Source organism: Mustela erminea, chromosome 8 (assembly GCF_009829155.1).
Source record: "Mustela erminea isolate mMusErm1 chromosome 8, mMusErm1.Pri, whole genome shotgun sequence".
Lineage (NCBI taxonomy): Eukaryota > Metazoa > Chordata > Mammalia > Carnivora > Mustelidae > Mustela > Mustela erminea.
The window spans coordinates 66,559,837-66,575,989 of record NC_045621.1 but is presented as its reverse complement, the minus strand read 5'-3'; the positions used below and the strand labels follow the sequence as shown (position 1 = coordinate 66,575,989).

Sequence of the window (16,153 nt, the reverse complement as noted above, 5' to 3'; positions counted from 1 at the left end):
TAAGCCCAGGCAATATTTCTTTTAATTAAAATAGTTTATCAATAGCAATCTGTATGAGCTTGCACAGGTTCAACAAGAGACACATCAAACTAACTGTATTCCTTATTTCAACAGCAGTACCTAACTTCTAAATAAGGGACAGGTAATGAATAAATTCATTAAAGAAAGGTACAGTAGTCCTCCTTATCCGCAGGGCAATGTTCCAAGGCTCCCAGGGACACCCAATACTGTGGATAGTCCTAAATCCTATATATGCTATGTTTTTTCCTATACATCCACACCTATGATAAAAAGTAATTTATAAATAGGCGCAATAGAAGGTTACCATATCTAATAATTAAATAGAACAATTATAACAATATACCATAATACAAGTTATGTGCATGTGGGCTCTCTCCTTCTCAAAATATCTTCCTGTATGGTACTCACCCTTGTGATGATGAGAGATGACAAAATGCCTGTGTGATGAGATGAAGTGAAGTGAATGAACGATGTAGGCTTTGTGATGTAGCGTTAGGTAGTTGTTGACCTGACAATATGTCATTAGGAGGGTCCTCTGCTTCTGGACCATAGTTGACTGCCAGTAACTGAAACTACAAAAAGCCAATTCTCAGGTAAGTGGGGACTACTATATGTGGCAAAACTGTGTGTGTGTTTGTGTGTGTCTGTGTTAAGGTACAGAGCCAAGATCTATGCTTCTCAAACATTATTATGCAGTGATTCCCCTGAGTGTCTTATTAAAATGCAGATTCTGGTTTCCGTAGATCTGGAGTGGGGCCTGAGAATCTGCCTTTCAATGAGCTCCCCAGTGTTGCACTAGCCCCCATGCCGCAATTTGAGTAGCAAGAGTGTAGACTGCATAACAGTAGTGAGGTGCACGAGTAAGCAACTGAACAACTATATGAAAAGAAGATTGGGGCACCTGCGTGGCTCAGTCGGTTGAGCATCCATCCAGCTCTTGGTTTCAGCCCAGGTCACAGTCTCAGGGTTGTGGGATCAAGCCCCCGTGTTGGGCTCCCCACTCAGTGCAGAATCCACTTGGGTTTCTCTCCCTCTGCTCCTACCCCCTGTTTGTACCCTCTTGTGTTCTCTCTCTTTCTCTCAAATAAATGTCTAAAAAAAAAAGATTCATCAGTGGGCGAGTGTCATTCTGGAGAAAGGTTTCTGCAGTTGGGATATTGTTTTAAGAATATTAATAGTGGCTTAGACATTTCCTGGCTACTTATCAAATTTTCAGATGACATAGGAGAGCTGGTTGGCATGCAACTGGAAGAGCTGATGACAGAATCAGCATCCAAATAGCTTTCAACAGGGCATTCTTCTCTGACCCAACAAGAAGAGATGGTTCATGTCACAGTCTTTTAAAGTCTGCTTTCCAACTAGCCACATTACTAACTAGATGAGTGGACTTGGGTAAGTCAGTTAACCTCTTGGACTCCTGGACTCCTCCTCTGTTAAAATGAATGGGATTATTGGCTCGAATTCTGGTAATGGCATGTGAAAGGAAACACACTCAAATTAGTTTAAGGGAAAAAAAAAAAAAAAGACATGTATTGGCTTCTTTGGGCACAGTTACATCCAGGAGGCCAAACTATATTATCAAGGTACTTTCTCTTTCTCCCCGACTCTGTTCTTTTTTTTTTTTTTTTTTTAAGATTTTATTTATTTATTTGACAGAGATCATGAGTAGACAGAGAGGTAGGCGGGGGGGGGGGGGGTAAAAAGGGGGGGGCCGGCGGGAAGCAGGCTCCCTGCTGAGCAGAGGCTTGATCCCGGGACACTGAGATCATGACCTGAGCTGTAGGCAGAGGCTTAACCCACTGAGCCACCCAGGCAGCCCTCTCCCCCATTCTGTTCTATAGGACCTCTTGGTCCTCAGGTTGCCCGTAGGCTTTGTCAGGCCATGGGAAGAGGGCCCCTGGCAACCTCAGGGCTTGTTAGTTCAACAAGTTCTAGCCATCACAGAAAGACTCTAGAGAGTCCTCTGGGATCACAGATCTACTTCTGCACCAACAACTGAGGCCAGATGGATGTGGACTAGAACTGATCCAGCTGTCAGCGGCCTAAGTCTGGAAAAGTGTGAGGAAGGAAGTTTCCTGAGAGAGGGACAGCGGGGCAGTATCCCTGTGGGTCTACTTGGACTTTCTACCCATCCTTATCAGTCTGTCATTTCATCCACTCAGCTCATGGAGTTTCTACAGGCAGTATTTCCCACCTGGAGTCCACCAGAAGTACAGGAGACTTTGGCCATGGTAGTTTTGAAAGTCTAGTAGATCTTGCTACAATGGCCCCAAGAAAGGACTCATGAAGCATTTTATGGGGTGCTTTTGGAGACCATTAAATAAAATGGTTGTGTCATAAAGCAGTTGGGAGTTTATCAGTTGAATAAAAATATAAGAGGGCCATTTCAATGAGCCAGCTGGTAGAAGTCTTATTAAAATGAGCACTAGGAGCCAATACTAGCAGCGAGACAAAATATGAACAAAGATCTTAATAGACTTCCATACGGTGGTTCCCAGGGCAACCTACCAGGGAAAGGCACAGAGCTATTACTTTGGAAGAGCTACAGCGCAAATGAGCATGTCAAAGGCTGTCTTGAAGCTGTCATTGTGCCTGTTTTCCAGCAGGGACTTCCATCCCGCCAACAGGGCAGTCGGGGCAGTGGACGCTTTCTCTGGCTTATACCCACAGCTGCAGGAAGGTAACTTGACAAGGTACAGCCTAGGACATCAGATTTCAGAAGCCCTGGGCCTTTGACCTGACTGAGGTATTTAAGATGTGGAGAAAACCTTTCATTCACTCCCTAGAGGTAATTTTAAAGAGCAATCATCACCGGGAAAGGTAACACAGGGATGGCCCAAGATCCTATCATATAAATAAGCTTTGCTCAGACACGTTCTGAATGTCTAAAGGTGAGAGGGGGAGAAAGGGAAGAGGTTAATGGGACCGAAAGTGAACTCCGAATCCCTGACACTTCAGCCTGGGGTCCATTCTTAGGAGAAGTGGTTCCCTGCATAAAAAATATGTCTGGGAAAAGATTACTGTGGCCTAGTTTAAAAGGGGAAAAAAAAGGTATAGAAGAAATACTGCTTTCAAGTACTTAGAAGAAATCTTTTAATGGGATCCATCCATAGAAAATAAAGATTTTCTGAGAAGTGGGGCCACAGTAATATCTTCTGTTCCAGTGTCTAGTTTCAGGTTACTGAAAGGAGATGATGGGGTGATCAGAGCACCATATTCAAGGAACACTTGGAAGGAAAGATGGAGCTAGGTTTGTGGTGGGTGAGGCGAGGGGGGTTGCCTTCTTTTGAGTCATCTTTGTGGCCTATTGTACTTTCACATGATAAACAAAATCTCAGAAATCTTCCCTTTAATTTCACTTATTGTTCTTCTAATGCCATTCATGAGGCAAAGCAATCCATCTAATTAAGTGTACTTGTATACGCAGGTGTTCCCATTAGAGAAATAAAAATCAATGGCAGATTGTGCTAATTTTCACAGCCAACAATATTGGCCCACATTATTGGACTGTCATTATAGTTAGTTTGCTGTCTGTTTATCTGTCGCTGACTTTTTTTTTTTTTTAATGATTGCATCAAGTGTAATTATCAAGTAATCTTCAGGGCATAGAAAGGAGCTTCATTCAACTCCTCAGTAATAACAGTCATTACTGTACTCTCTAAAAACAATTGGCTAGTTACTTGCAGCTTCCAAAGAGCTCCCCAATCCGGAAAACTGCAAATTACATAGTAATGATTATTGAGGTTCTGTGGTAACTCCAGTCATAATTTCAATGTAATTGGTAGAGCACAAATAACTATGAATTATGCCATATATACAACCTATTTACAGGGAACTCACAGTTATGTGCAGTGTGCATAATAAAGCAAAACTTAAACTGAATGTTAATTTTAATAAAAATCACTTTTATACCTCATTTTCATTTGAATGGATACCATCTGTTTTTAAGGTGCTAGCAGGGAGCAAGGAAAAAAAATGAACTTTGAACATACAATTACTTGGTGTTTCTATCTTTTCGAATTTCATGCCGAAAGCCCATGGGTGAAACCAGAGACTTTGACACAGCTTATTCTTCACCGCAGGGGGCTATCAAAGGCATTAATAGGCATTAATTAAGAATATGGAGTTATTTTTCCCAAGCATATGGAGAAAGCTTTTGGATTTCAGTTTGGTGTCAGATTTGTGGTCATTTTCTAATTTTAGGAATGTCTAGCAGCAAACTCTCAAGCCAGGGTTCGATCACAGGTGATAACCCCAAGAAACACCAGTGAGGGAGTGGAGATGCAAGGTTGGGAGGTGAAGGAAGCCAGTAATAAGGGCATGCATTACTCCTGTGGGCAGCTGGTGGTTGATGCTCATGGGGCATCTGAAGACGACATGAAGGACATACCTCTGTCTCAACCAGAGGGCAAGGAAGTTGTATTATATCTACCCACATGCCATCATCTGGAAATGGCTGAGGGATGCTTCAGGGGCATTTACACTCTAGGCTTGCTTTGAGAGTGCACAGAGTGGATAAGCGGCCAAGGGTGCTTCCTCAGACAGAGAATCACATTCTCCAAAGTGCCCCTAACATATGTGGCAGGCTTTCAGCTGAAGATCTGGAGTAACAGAGGAGTAACATCTAAATGAACATATTCATTCTAAATGAACATTTAAACCGAATAGTAAACATCGCTATTCATCAGCGTCCTTGCCATCCCTCCCCTCACCATTTGCTATGGGTTGAACTATGTCCCCCCCACCCAAAATATGTTGGAATCCTAATTTCCAGTACCTCAGAATGTAATCTAATTTAAAGGTGATGTCTATACAGAAGAAATCAAGTTAAAATGAGGTCACCAGGATAAGTCCTAATCTAATGTGACACAATCCTTATAAGAAAGGAGACATCTGGACACAGAAACAGACGTGTGGAGGGAAGACGATAAGAAGAGACACAGGCAGAAGACAGCCATCTGTAAGCCAGAGAGATAGGCCAGAAACAGATCCTTCCCTCAGAGCCTTGGGGAGGAACCAACTCTGCCTACACCTTGATCTTGAACTTTGAGCCTCTAGAACTGGGAGACAACACATTTCTGTTGTTCAAGCCCCTCAGTTTGTCGTACTTTGTTACAGCAGTCCTAAGGAACCAATGCTCCGTTGTACCAGATACCTACTCCACCAAGACCTTTCTCTTTCTGTCCTGTATTCCCACTATCATGCTCTTTTGCAGAACAGGAAAAAATTCAAAATCTGATTTTACCGTGAAGCTATGAATGCTCTTTAATTCTTTCTCATCAAGGTTAATCTTCAAGGAGCCTAGATGTTCATGACCAATCCCATTCATTAGGCTTTCTTAAAAAAAAAAAAAAAAAAGAGTAATTCTTTCTCTAACACTTAACTTGTTAAACTGCCTGGCCTACCAGGATAAAGACCACATTTTCCAGCTCTCTTGAATCTAGATTTGGCTGTAGGACTATGTTCTGGCCATTGGACTATAAAACACAAGTACCTTAGGTGATTTCCAGGAACCATTCAAGGAAATGACAAGAGGTATGAACCCTTTATCCTCTTCTTTGTCCTGTCTTGTTGGTTGTAAACAGATAGTTAGACATGGGAGCGTCACTGGGGCTCAGGAAGAAGGCACTCCTTGGGTATGGAGGCCATGCTGTCTAAAACAGGATAGAAGGAGCCTTGATCCCTGAGATCTTTATGGAGCAAGCCACAATACTCGCCCTGGGATTCTGATTTTTGGACTTTTACATTAAAAAAACAAAACAAAACAAAACAAAAAACTTCTTTTTAAATCTGCTATCTCCCTCTCCCATTCACAACTCAACCCAATCCTAACATATATTCTTTTAGCTACAGCCCCATCACAAATTGGAAAATTCCTTTAGTGTTTGCTAGCTGAAATTATCCAAGAGAAAGATCTTTCTAGCCTCATTTTTTTAATGCTTACAGCTGAGATGGCTGCCTTCCACCAGAGGTTTTGTTCCCTTTCCAGTGTAGAGTTGTGCTTGGGAAGTAGTTGTACACTTTAGGAATACAGTCAGCCTCACATGTAGGTGAAACTGTGTATCTCATTTTTGAACCAAAGTTCTTCAGAAGCACCTTCTCAGGTCTTCATCCTCTCTTTCTCCATTAGCCAGCTGGAAGAGAATTCTAAGGCCATAAGGACTAGTGGAGTAATTATATGGAAGGAGACTGGGATCCTGAATTGCCATGTAGAAAGCTACTTGCCAAATATGTTAAATTATAAGGTGAAAAAGAAATAAGCATTCTTTGTGTAAACACCTGAAATTGAGAGCTTTAGCTGTTTCAGGAATTAATATTACCCTAATACAAGGCAAATCTTAATGTCAGGGTCCCCCTCTCTGACTGGATTGGCTGCCTGTGGTCAACTGTCTAACTGTTCAGTAATTTCTGGTTCCCCTCCCTGAGGAAGGATTATATTCCCCATCATCCTGATCCCAGGCTTGGCCATGTGACTTGTGTTAGCCAGTGGAATCTGAGTAGAAGTGAAAATCTCAATTTCCATATAGAAGCCTTCAAAAGCCAAAGGATGATTCATCACTGGAAAAGAAGAGGTTAACAACTGGCCTGCAACCAGTTCTCCTTCTCCTTCTGATACAAACAGGTAGTAGGCAGGATTAAAAGAAAGAAATTATTCTTTGTAAATGTGCTAAGTAGGCCTCCTGGTGACAGATAATAGAGAATAATGCCTAGGGAATGCTTTCAGCAGGAGATTTATCTAGGTTGCTGAAGGTAAACAAATCTGAAATTTACACATTTATGGGGCATGGTCCACTGGAAAACTGTCAGTCGGCTATATAACTATTAACTGTAGATATTTCATAACCAAAACTCCCTTTTTCTAAGTGAAGCCTTCCTTAAAATGTTAAATCTGAACAAGAATGTGTTCTAGTGAGAAAGGGAGAACCACACTGGCGATCCCAAGTATCTCATGTTTCATTTGTATCTTGGGATTTCCTGTATCTTTTGAATTATTAATACATTTTAGTACCAGATAAGATCTATGATCCCTGTGAGTCTGAATTTGACAATTCAACCTTTTGTATTATCTTGGCCATTTTGTTCCTCTGCTGTAGTGACCAGCAATCCCCAGTAGGCAGGTGCCCCTTCAACCCATCTGGAATTGAAGACAGAAGAGGAACCCGACCTGGCTTGTCATGGATAATAAGCCCTCTCCCCACCATATTTTTCTAAGCCACTAATACTGAGGGTGTTACTTGTTAAGGCAACAAAACCTAACCGATCCTGACTATCTTGGGGGCAGGCAACAAAACCTAACCGATCCTGACTATCTTGGGGGCCAGCATCTGTTCTCAGCCCAGTTTTAGGTTGGAATAACGTGCTTAGATCCACACCTTCATCAGGATGTTCTAGGCAGGACAGTCCCTTAGAAGGGGCTACAGGCATGTAGGTAGAGTGATCATGTTTACTGCCTTACTGCCACTTTATTTCTGACCACTGGCCCTTCCCATAATCCTTTGCAATAGGTTGAGCAACTGTATTATTTAGGATTCTTTTGATTGTAAATGTCCAACTCAGTCCAAATAACAATGGCCCAATCTCTTATACCATACACAAAAATTAGCTGAAAATGAATTGAAGGTTTGAATGTGAGATCTGAAACCATAAAACTCCTAGAAAAAAATACAGGCCGTAAGCTCTTTTATGTAAGTCTTGGCAATGAGATTTTAGATTTGACATCAAAAGCAAAGGTGACAAAAGCAAAAACAAAGTGGGACTGCATCAAACTAAAAAGTTCCTGCTCCGCAAAGGAAACCAACAACAAAATGAAAAGGCAACCTACCAAATGGGAGAAAATATTTGCAAATCATATATTTGATAAGGGGTTAATATACAAAATATATAAATAACTCATACATCACAATAGTAAAACAAACAAACAAACAAACAAACCACAACCAGACTTAAAACTACGCAGAAGAGGGGCACCTGGGTGGCTCAGTCTGTTGAGTGTCTGACTCTTTTGATTTTAGCTCAGGTCATGATCTCAGGGTCATCAGATTGAGCCCTGCATTGGGCTCCCCACTCAGTGGGGAGTCTGCTTCTCATCTTCTCTTTCCCTCTCCCTCTGCTGCTCCCCACCACTCATGTGCTCGCTCTCTAAAATGAATAAATAAATCTTAAAAAAAAAAAAAAAGGCAGAAGACCTAAAAAGATGTTTTCCCAAAGCACAAATATAGGTGGCCAACAGGTATATAAAAAGATGCTCAGGGGGCACCTGGGTGGCTCAGTGGGTTAAAGCCTCTGCCTTTGGCTCTGGTCATGATCCCAGGGTCCCGGGATCAAGGCCCACATCAGGCTCTCTGCTCAGCGGGAAGCCGGCTCCCCCCTCTCTCTCTGCCTGCCTCTCTGCCTACTTGTGATCTCGGTCTGTCAAGTAAATAAATAAAATCTTTTAAAAAGATGCTCAACATCACTCATCATGAAGGAAATGCAAAGCAAAACCATAACAAGAGATCACATGACACCTGTTGGCATGGCTATTATCAAAAAGACAAATAACAGGGGTTGGCAAGGATATAAAGAAAAGGGAAACCTCATGCACTGCTGGTGGAAATGTAAATTGGAGCAACCACTATGAAAACAAAATGGAGGTACCTCAAAAAAAAAAATAAATTTGACGGTATAACTACCATATGACCCAGCAATTCCAACTCCTAGATACTTATACAAAGAAAATGAAAACACTAACTCAAATGCATATACCTATATGCATTCCCATGGTCACTGCAATATTATTAACAATAGCCAGGACATGGAAGCAACCTACAACATGGAAATGTCCATCAGTGGATGAATGGATAAAGAAACTGTAGTATATACACACAATGGAATTTTATTCAGCCATAAAAAAGAGGTAATCTTGCCATTTGCGATGACATGGATGGACCTTGAGGTCATTATGCTAAGTGAAGTCAGACAGAGAAAGATACTGTATGTGGAATCTTAAAATAAAAACGAGATCCAAGCTCATAAATAGAGAAGATTGGTGGCTGTCAGTGGCAGTGGGTCAGGAGGTGGGAAAAATGGGTAAAGGGGGTCATAAGGTATGAGCTTCCAGGTATAAAATAAATCAGTCTTGGAATGTAAGCTACAGTATAGTGACTATGGTTAATAATACTGCATTGCATATTTGAAGATGGCTGAGAGAATGAATCTTAAAAGTTCTCATCACAAGAAAAACATTGTAACCATATACGGTAACAGATGTTAACTAGACGTCGTACTGCGTTGTCTGCAGCATATACAAATACCAAATCATGTGCTCCATCTGAAACTAACATGTTGCAATTATACCTCAACTTGTAAAGAATTCAGACTGAACTATTCCTTAGACTCAGACTCCTGTGGTCCCCCAAAATCTTCTCCAGGACCAGAATGCACCCGCAGTGGAATAAAATACAGAATGATCGGAGGACAGACGGTCTCTGCCTAGAAGGAATCTCAGCACCCTATTTCTGCTAGCCGTCTTGAATAATAAGGACCTTCTAAATGGCAGACTTTGGTCTTGAGGGCCAGAATTCCAACCTGCCTTATTAGATCAGATGTCCCAGTTCCAGGCCCTCGGCTACTTACTGACCACGCATGGCCGTAGCCCACCCCCCAGTCTTCTACCTCTTTGCTTCTAGACTCCTCTAAGTCCCGCAGCTGCTGAGTTCCCCGGGGGTTAACCCGGCTCACAGGGGTCCCCGGCCCTCCTGGCCACTTTCCACCCGCGTGAATTATCCGCTGCCTCTACCGCGATGTGACGGCTGCCTCGGAGGGACTAAAACACCATTCACACCCCTGCCTTTGGCAGGCGCCGCGAAGCAAGTAAGAAAGGTCAGAGTGGGGCGGGCGGCCGCTGCGGCGGGGCGGAGCCGGTGTTTGCCCACTAGGTGGCGCCCACCGAGCCTGAAGAGAGAGAGCGAGCGCGCTGACAAAGAACCACAAAGGCGGTGTTCCTTCGCTGCTCTTCCTTTCCATTTACTCCACTCACCGCCATCCCCACCCCACTGCCTCCAAACCGAAACGTAACAGTAAAACAAGGCGCCTTTCTACTTCCTCCCTGAAGGATTCCAGCTTCTCTCAGACTCCCCTGACCGCAGTAACGCAAGAAGGGGCAGCTTTTACCTCAAGTCCGCCATGATCGCCAAACTAGTTTTGCCACTGGGTGGTAACCGGAGCCCGCTGAGTGCCAGGGACCTTACCTCCTCCCATTCCTTCCTTTGAGCTGATTTTCTCCAAAGCCCACAACCAAGCTTTGCCAAGGGTTTCGTTTTCTTCTCTTTTCTTCTTTCCCCCTTTCTCTGTCTTCTTTTACGTTGGCTCCATTTTAAATTTACTTCAGAAGACAGTGCCGCGGCGGTAGAAAATGGCTGCTATCAACTCAGCAAGACTCAACTGCGGGCGCTTTGTGGGGGGAGCATGAGTATCCATGCGGGCACACGTACACCGGGGTGCAGCCTGTGCATTTGCTCCCACAGAGTAAAAACTGAAGCTATGCTGATAAAACACGTTGCTATCTCGAGGGTGGACTTGTGGCCCGAGTTCTTTATAGCTTCTGATTGTCTAGAACCCATTTTCCCAGGACACCTGCACATGGAAGTAAAAATAGGGTCACAGCCTTAGGAGCAAAACCCTTTGTCCGTAGGACTACCCCCATCTGTTCTCAGAGGGCACCCCAGGCCTGCTCAAATTCTCCTTAGCTAGTTCAGAAAGCCCCAGGAGTGCAGGTGGGGGTGCTGTCCTTTGGGTATGGGGGACGTGAGGGAGGACTCCCCACTTCCTCTGGCCGTGCTGGGATGCACTGCCCCCTTCCTGCTGCAGCTCTTGCTGGGAGGCAGGCCCCAGAGGCTCAGGTAGGGGTTGCCCAGGCGGGCCTGGCGTGGGATATGCTCTCCTGCGTCTGCAGGCCATCTCCACTTCACTCAATCAGGGAAGAACCTGATGCCCAGGCACACCTGGAGCCATTTCCTTGATTGGGCCGCATGCAGATTCCTTGTGCTCCTTCCTTCCCATGTGTAAGGACTCAAGAAATCTACTCGAGGTTCTCTGACTTCATCTGCTGACAAATCAGTCGAGGCAGCTTCGTGCTCTTTCCTTTGTTTTGGTTCTCCTGAAAGACCCTCGATCCGCACCCAAGAAGCAGACACCAAGCCTCCACTGGATGCACGTTGCAAGAGGTTTATTGGTTACACAGGCGCCTGCCGACGCATCAGCCTTTGTGGGCTGAGCGCACCGGGCTAGGTTGGGGAGCAGATTATATAGGGCAAGGGTTGGGGTGGGGGAAGCGGTGGCGGGAAGCGGTCTTACAGAAGCAGATGCTTGGTTACAGGAATCTGATTGGTAAATTTAAATCAAGCATTGTCAGGCACTGGGTTTAAGGCAAGGACACAACGGTTTGTTCTGGTGGGCCTTGGCTCAGCACTCTGGAAAGTCCCAGGTACACTCTATTCCTCATTTGTCTTTTCTTTTGACAGACTGGGTGATCACAGACAATAGACATCCTGGTATGTGTTGCCATCCGGCTATGGGGACAATCAAGCCTTCAGCAAGGGGAGAGGGGGTGCTGTGGGGACATCAGGTTACTTAAACAAGCCTTTAGCAAGGGGAGAGGGGTCTTTCATTCCAAAGTCGTTTGGGGAGAGAGTCATCTCTCCAGGTGGTTTCTACCTTCTAGGAAAGGGTAGGGCAGCTTGCCTACTGTTCGAGGAGGGGAAGATCTTTGGCGCTTAATCTGTTATTACTATAAATTCATTGTAAGCATTCTTTTTTTTTTTTTTTAAAGATTTTATTTATTTATTTGTTTGACAGAGAGAGAGATCACAAGTAGGCAGAGAGGCAGGCAGAGAGAGAGGAGGAAGCAGGCTCCCTGCCGAGCAGAGAGCCGATGCGGGACTCGATCCCGGGACCCCGAGATCATGACCTGAGCCGAAGGCAGCGGCTTAACCCACTGAGCCACCCAGGTGCCCCCATTGTAAGCATTCTTGAACAATTCCGATTGAGTGGAGTAAAACAAGAAACTGATTTATCTTCTAGTCTCTGGTCCCAAGTGTTGAACCTCTTTTTCTCACTATGCAGTGCACACTTCAGTGGCAGCTTATACGCTATAGGCCATAACAGCCTTATCACTCTTGATTAGTAAATGACAGTCCTGCTTTTTTTAAGCACTAAAAAGGTCACTTTTAAATGTCATCTAAATATAACTACTGTTTACAAGTTGGCATATTTTTCCCCAGAGACTTTATTTTACATGGTGATGTATTTTCAACTAGGGCTCATCACTGAGAGGCAAAGTCAGTTTTATTTTTATTTATTTATTTTTAAAGATTTTATTTATTTATTTGAGAGAGAGATTGAGAGAATGAGAGGGGGGAGGGGTAGAGGGAGAAGCAGACTCCCTCTGGGACCCGATCCCAGGACTCTGGGATCATGACCTGAGCTGAAGGCGGAGGCTTAACTGACAGAGTCACCCAGGTGCCCAGGCAGTTTTAAAACCCACATTTAATCCACAGCAGGCCTCACGACTTCAGTGACTTTCCCACCTTCTCTACACACCATACACTCCAACCGACATCCAGAGTTGCTCCTGAGAGTGAGATGGGGCGGGAATGCACATGTTCTCATGCCAGGTGTGGGCCGCCCTGTGCTCCATCCCACCATCCCCACACACTCTGTGACTTCTTCCAGAACCTTCCACATGAGTTCGCTGCGGGCGTCTGTCAGGTTGTCAGGTCGCTGCACAACAGTGGCTCTCCCGTGTCCCCAGACCCCAAGGCCAGGCCTGAGGTGGTCAGAGAAGCCCGGTCCCCTCACACTCTTCATGCCAAGATTCCCTCACCTCCCAGGCTTGGGATGCAGGATCCCTGCCCAGGTCCAGCTCTTCAGTCCGTTTCCCCATCTGTCCTGCCTTTGTACCTCCAGGGATCTGAGGTTGGAGAGGTGGGGGGTGAGCTGGGGCCATCCTCTAGTGGAGGGGGCTCTGGCTTCTCTGGGATGCCTCCTCCCAGCGTCCAGTGGCTCTGGGGTGTTTGTCCCCAACTCACAGTCCTAACCAAGTGCTTCTGTTCTCTCTGGGGAGGAGGTGAGGTTGGAAGTCTGGTTTGAGGCCACAACTAGGGTTGGAAGGGCCAGTTCTATCACCTCGAAGTAAGCTGTGAGCCAGGAGAGCAGCTTAATGGTGGTTAGTTCTCTTTAGAATGTGGTCTTACTGCTTTTTGATTCCCTAATTGAATCTAAGCACCAGTTTGGGGACAAACAGAAAAACCTCACTCAGACGCATACTATGGAGTACAAAACCATCCCTCAGGCCCCCATTCCCTCATACACACATGCTCTGAGGACCAGGAGCACAGGCAAAGTCTGAAATAGCTCACCAAGCCACATCCTCCTGCCACTGGATCTGCCTGTTGCTCCTCCACTCAGGCCTGCTGGAGTGACCTGAGGAGCACTCTGATGGCCAAGGAGTCCCAGGACTGGAGCAGAAACATCTGCACTCCTGGCAGCAGGCTAGTTTTGTCCGCCCTTTTCTCTTCCCTTGAGACCTTGAAATGTATTTATGGCTGGGGGAAAAAATACCCTGGAAAGTTAACCACTTGGAAGCCATTTTCATTAGAATCTTTTTTTTTTTCAAGCCAAATTTAATCCAATAATGTGAGATCTAGACATAAGGCATGGCCCTTTCCCCAAAAATCCCCATGTGGATTCTGCTGTTAGGTGGCTGGGTACAAAGCCATACCAGCTTGTGTTCTGCGTGCCTCACAGTTTGTAGTGAAACAGCTTCTCGTCTTACCACCTCCTCTTCAGATTCCTGACACTAGTTCTTGGGAATTATCCAAGGGCTGCCTCTTCTAAAATTTAAAATCTCAACAAGACATTACCTGCTGAACTTAAAGAGATTCTTGTTCGTACCAAATCATTGTCCTTAAACCATTAATGGTCTCTTTTCTTCAGATGAAGTTTTTGTTGGGAGGTACCTTGGTCCCCAATGGGAATTTAACTCATGGTGGAGCCTACCATTAGCACTCCTGTCCCCCAGCCCCACACCAAGATGTCTTTGTGCCTTATACTCCCACCTGGAACTGATGAATACGTTACCTTACATGGTGTAAAGAAAAAAAAATGTTTGCAGGTGTGATTAGATTATGGATCTTCAGATGGGTAGATTATGCTGTGTTACTTAGGTAGACCCAAGGTAATCACAGGGGTCTTTGTAATGGAAAGAAAGCGGGGCAGGACGGTCAAAGATGAAGATGTGAAGTGGGGCTATGAGCCAAGGAATTCAGACAGCCTCTAGAAACTGGAAAAGTCAAGGGAATAAAGTCTTCCCTAGAGCCTTAGAAGGAATTCAGCTCCATCTACAGGACTGTAAGAACATAAATTTATGTTGTTTTAAGCCACTAAATTTGTGGTAGTTAGAGCAGCAATAGGAAACTAATATAGCCGTTTGAACAAACTGAGCCCTTATTAAGGAATCTTAGTGTGAACACAGTGTAGGCTTCCAAGGTGGGGGCCCTCCATGTTCCATCAGTTATGTCACAGCCAAGATTGCTTAGGCTTCTTACATTTTGCCTTACTCATGGAATCCTTATTGTCTATGGCTTTGTGATCTCACTTAAGGAATACCTTCAGCCTGTCTAGGGTCAAGTGTCCTTTCCCTATGGTCCAGGGGATGGAATGTCCTGATTTACCACACCCAAGTCAGGCAATCTCTAGTATCCGGGAGTGGGCTCATCCCTTCAAATTACACTGGACAAGAATAAAGAAAGGATATTCTGTCAAAGGAAAATTAGAGTAATATGATCAGAAAAGGGAAGACTAGATGCCAGGCAGGCATAAAACGCAGACGTTTATTATGGAGGCCAAGGGAATTAAGAGGAGATGTTTTGGAAGTGGTTTTATTAGATGTTAAAGCAACCTTGTATTATAAAAAATTCTAATTTTCAGCCCCAATATAGTAAGATGCCTTTTATTAAATTGCTTTGTATCATTTGGTCAGATTAAAGGATTTTAAGATTCTTGCAGGTAAATTTGATGCATGTATCTGGGTTCCTTTATCTGTAAGGGAGAACAGATTCCCCATAATGCCTAGGAGCAGAGCCCCTTGATGTCACCGAAACATTTCCTGTTTAACAAAGTCACCTTATCTAATAGTTACCCTTTCCAGCTTCAAGGGAGCAAATCACACAAATGATGCCCGGGAATAAATTTAGAGATCCCATTCTCAGAGAGTGGCTATTAAAAGGCTTCAGTAAAGAAAAGTTCAAACATAGGCAGATCAAGGAAAAGAAAATTACTCAAATGGAAGGTCTGAGATGTGAGAACATACGATGCATAAATAGAGTGGTAAATATGTGGGTATAACTAGGCAAAAATCTATTGAATAAGACTATTAATAATATACAGATTGTACAGTTTAAAAAGAGAGACCCAAAATACTGGATAACAATGGCATGATACTGGGTGGATGACGGTCAGAGTCAAAGTGATCTTTATGATCACTTTTCTGATTTATGAGGAAAGTAAAATTATTAACTTTTGAGATGGTATAGTATTTGTGCTAATACAGTTAGGGTAAGTGATGAAAAATAGACATAAAGACAGTAGCTTATGAGCAGTTGTAGTCTCATAAGTTAAAACCCAAGAATAACAGAAACAAAAGACAAACCTCAATTAATTAAAGTCTTTTACAAGAAAAGGAAAAAAACATAAAATGAGAGGACAAATAGTACAAAATAACAGTAGAATTAATCCAAATATAACAGTAATCACAAGAAATGAAATCCTTCAGTTAAATGACAAAGATGGAAAAGAAAATAAAATGTAGCTATATGAGATGCAACTAAAACATAAGAATATGTAAATATTATAATTCAAAGAGGAAAAAGCATATATTAGGCAAAGGCTAAAGAAATGTGGTAGAGCTGTATTAATAAAAGACAAAATAGAAAAGGCAAAAAAAGTGGATCAACATATAATGATAAAAGTTATGAATGACCAGAAAAATATGACAATTATAAATTTGCTTATACCCAATAACAGCAAAAATTAAACTACAAGGGAAAATCAACAAATCCATCACATTTAGAATTGAGTGACAACAAAATATTGT

General features: G+C 43.6%; 1 long non-coding RNA gene across 1 annotated transcript in view; it reads left to right on the top strand.

Annotated features, from left to right (window-relative positions):
- The first annotated feature begins 548 nt into the window (after positions 1-548).
- LOC116597759 overlaps positions 549-16,153 on the top strand; it is a 28,979-nt gene continuing 13,374 nt past the window's right edge. The window contains exons 1-2 of the long non-coding RNA XR_004288772.1: positions 549-614; positions 2,625-2,809. This is a non-coding gene — a long non-coding RNA (uncharacterized LOC116597759). The remainder of the gene's footprint in view (positions 615-2,624; positions 2,810-16,153) is intronic.